General features: G+C 42.1%; 1 pseudogene across 1 annotated transcript; it reads right to left on the bottom strand.

Annotated features, from left to right (window-relative positions):
• Nucleotides 1-509: 509 nt before the first annotated feature.
• On the bottom strand, nt 510-1,879 carry LOC145417870 (cuticle protein AMP1A pseudogene; annotated as a pseudogene). Its single transcript, XR_013900574.1, has 3 exons — nt 1,862-1,879; nt 1,130-1,338; nt 510-702 (listed from the first exon to the last, which is right to left on the bottom strand). The product of XR_013900574.1 is annotated as a cuticle protein AMP1A pseudogene (transcript).
• Nucleotides 1,880-4,100: the final 2,221 nt, after the last annotated feature.

The following is a 4,100-nucleotide window of genomic DNA, read 5'->3' as shown; positions in this document are numbered from 1 at the left end:
GAGGAAGGCAACTTGAGCCTACAGTCCACCTGGTTGACGGTTAGCTAAGCCTGGGGTTACAGCTACTACTACTACCACCTGTACCGATTGTTATGCTTTAAAAGATGAAATGGCCACCTTTCACGGGACTTGAGGTTATATAAGGTTTATAGCGTTAAAGCATTGACGAGCACTGAATCACACTCACTCAGAATCATTTAAGGTTCACAGTAGACAGACGTCTAGTCAGCCCAAATTTGAACCGACACAGACAGATAGGTAGCCAGTTCAAACTCAAAGTCTTTCAAGTTTCAGGATATGATATTTGCTACGTTTAAAAAAATACCAAACAAAGACATTTTCTTGCACAATTTATTTACAATAAATTAACGTCCATTTAACTATATATATACAGTGTTAAATAAATGAACAATAAAGTTTGCAACAGTCGTTCAGTAGTCACAATGGTTGTACGGTACAATACAAGTGATTCACGATCAGCAAGATTAATCTCGTAAGCGGAGTGATAACTAAGCCTTCGCCGCCGCCTTGCGAGCTGCGGCCTCATCCTCGAGTCTGGCCTTCTCGATCTGGTCGAGGACGAACTGCGGGATTTGGTGTGGGAAGGCGGGGGCAATGGGCAGCAGGTCGGACTGGGGCTGGTAACCATTCTCGTCCGCCACGTAGGTCACCTTGGCCACCTTACCGTCCTCCATCACGTAGCTGTGCCAGAGGAAAGACAATGGTACAGATATGTGCTTGTATAACGTAACACAGTTTATTATATACTGATGTTGCTGTGCTATGTGAAAATGTTGGCTAATATTTGTCATGTGCCTGTATAGCGTAACACAACTTTTAAACAACATAAAATATCAAAGAAAAACACACTGTTCAGAAAATACCTGTCATATCAGCTCAGACAAACTAATATCTGTACTCTCTGGTGTAACCTGGATACCACAGTGGCCCTGTAGCTATGAAAGTGGGTGAATAACCCCCGACAGGCTCAAAGGCTTAATTTACCGAGATGAGTACTAGACCTACAGTACAGTATGTGCCTCATGGCATCAGTCCCCATCTTAACTTGTGCCTATTAACCACCTGAACTCCTTTGTAGCCTACTCCTTTATACTCCCTCTTGACTAACCTAAACTCTCCGGCGTGGTTGGCGCCGCCAGTGATGCCTTCCTTGCCAGAAAACTTGAACACGATGCCGTTCTCGGCCTCGAAGTCGGAGCTGTGGGCTCCGAAGGCGTCGGGGTTGACTTGACCGCTGCGGAGGATGGCCACCACGGGCACGGGCGCTGAAGGCAGCTTCTCTGCTGCCACCACAGCAAGCACGGCAAAGAGGACGGCCTGTGGGCGCAGAAGGAATTAGTACCAGCAGAAATGCACTAGAGTCGTACATACAGAAGTGAAGGATTACTATGATACTGACAAGTTTCATGTTGGTAGGACAAGGGTGTGAGTGTGAGGGTAGCGAATGAATTAGTATAAGATTTTTTAGCAAAGTAAAATTTCTTCAGTACTCGTATGTCGCTCAAGATCTGTGGATATGAAAATTATAGTTTACTGTTGTACTAATGATTTCTATTATGGTGGGACGAGGGTGTGAGTGTGTGGGGAGAATGGATTTCTTTAACAGAAACTTTGAATAAATTAACTTTTCGCATTTTATATTACACAAGATTTCTACACATGGTGACAGGTTGGTGTGGCACGTGTGCAAGCTTCATGATGTCAGGGCGAGGATGTGGGTGAGTGTGGGGAGAGAGAATTAATTAGTGTCAACAGAAACTTTCAAACAAATTATCTTTTTCAAAAACTACATCACACAAGATTTCTACATAAAACGGTTCCGTTGTGCTGTGATACGTACAAGCTTCATGTTGTCAGGACGAGGGTGTGAGTGAGTGTGGGGAAGGCTGGCTCGCCCGGCCTTTTATATCCCTTGCAGCCAGGTCAGTCAGGGTCACCCACACTTTGACACCAGGCCACTGGTGGTCAGGGGGGCGTCCTATTCAAAAGTCACACCAGTTCTGAGAAATGCGTGGAGAATGTCATATTAGTGACAGTGTTATTTATTACCTCTCTCTCTCTCTTTCTCTCTCACTCTCTCTCTTCTTGACTAACTGCATAAAAATCCAAGGCCAGGATTACAGATAACCACTTAATTAATGTCCTGTTTATAAACCGTGTGTGTTAACAGTATGTTACTATATGCTATCATGTCTTTATATACAGTACGTCAGCTCACAGCCTGCTGACTGCTTGATATGATTTTCTATTTAAAAAAAGTACCATTTACGCGACTATATACGCAACACATCAATGGCTGCCTCATGTCCACGCCCTTGTAATATGTTTTCCACCTATTTTTACCTACAAGTGCTTTTTCCCTGAACTTGAAATATGAATTAACTAAAAAAAAAAAAAAAAATAGATAAATAACGGTGCAGTACTATGATTGAAAATCCATCTATAATATTACTTCTGTGTTCATATTCCTGTCGCATTTACTACCTGATGTCTAAGTATTATTATTGTTTTTTTTAAATTTTTGCCTTTAAATGCGTTTGAAAGTCCTTGAATTTGAATGAACATTATAAATAAATAACGGTACAGTACTTTTACCAGAAAAGGTCAACATACAAACGATGACATCTGAAATTATGGTGATAAAAAGTGAAATCAAGGGTAAACAGGATGGCGCAAAAAGATGTGTATCATGGGAATAAGGGAAAAGGTAAACAGGGTCGACTTTTTGTGTGACTGCTATGAGCCACGGTGCAGCTGTCACCCCGCCTACTTTTTGTTTTTTCTAGTTCCTTAGTTGAGAAGGGGGATTGTTGCTATCGAGATCTGTATTTCTTAAACTCTGCTAAATTTTATCCATATCAGTCCTATATCATATTTCTTGTTTTATTTTAGCTACCTCCAGACAATTTTAACCAGCTGAGTCAGAGATAGCAATTGTGATGGAATATTCGTAGTTCCATTAACCCTCTCATGGTCTGGACAAGTGTACTATTCCATCCCACATAACGCCAGACGATTTTATTCAGCTGAGAGTGAATCATGGGAGCCTGAGAGTTAGCATTCCTCCTCCTTTTCCTCCTCCTCCTTCCTCATTCCTTCTTATTTCTTTTCCCATATCCATCCCCTTCACCCTTCTTTCCTCAGGGGAAGTCGCTGGTCCATTGGTCAGCAAGTCCAGTTCGCAACTAGAAGAACCGGAGTCTGAATCTCGGTCCGAGCTACAAGAGGCCATTTACTTGTCACTCAGTGTGGGGTAACCTGCGAGTAGCAATACAGTAGGGGATAATGGGCACTCCTATCACCCAGCAGGTAATTTGTAAGTCGGTGTTCTTTTAACTTCACACGGAGCAATTTGCTGTTCTTGGTGAGCAATTCATTGGTCCTTCGGTTTTAAAAAATGATCTCTTAAAATCATTTGTTGTTTCATGTTGCTGACTTATATTAGCTTGCTCATTTACAACTATAGAGTTATGGTCGAGAGTATTTGTTGATTTATTACAAATTAGACATGGTTTGGAGAAGTCTCTTCTTTGTTCAGAGCAGTTTATGTAAGAAAAACGGTGAAACAGCGATAAACGTTTTTTGAAGAACAATTACCTGCTGAGAGAGAGAGAAAAAAAAAAAGACTCCAAACCAACAATTAACTACTAACAAAGATCCATGCTAAAGACTCCATTACAGTAATTAGTACCTCCTGGAGCTGGTGAGGACAATGAAGGCCAAATAGTTATGTCAGGGTCAAGAGGCGCAGGGCGGGGCGGGGCGGGGCGGGGCGGGGAGTGGCGGTAAAGGCAAGACGGGGCGCTAACCACGACTGGGCTAAACCTGTCTCACCTCTCACTTTCAGTACCACAGGATATATTTTATTTTACTTTTTTCTGATTCCCTTCATCCGATTTTTTTTTTCGTAATTATCATATTCTTTGTCTGTTTCTTTTTCCTGTGTGTGAAATCTCTTACAATCTTTTTCCTCGTTGTGTCTGTTCTCCACGATATTCTCTCTGTCTCATAATTCCTCATGCTCTTTCGTGTTTATACCTTCTCTCTCTCTCTCTCTCTCGCTCTCTCGCTCTCTCGTC

The sequence above is a fragment of the Coenobita brevimanus genome, chromosome 111 (genome assembly GCF_032717465.1).
Source record: "Coenobita brevimanus isolate Jiangsu-jjx chromosome 111, ASM3271746v2, whole genome shotgun sequence".
Classification (NCBI taxonomy): domain Eukaryota; kingdom Metazoa; phylum Arthropoda; class Malacostraca; order Decapoda; family Coenobitidae; genus Coenobita; species Coenobita brevimanus.
Note: the sequence above shows the minus strand (reverse complement) of the source record. Positions and strands in the feature narration are given on the sequence as shown.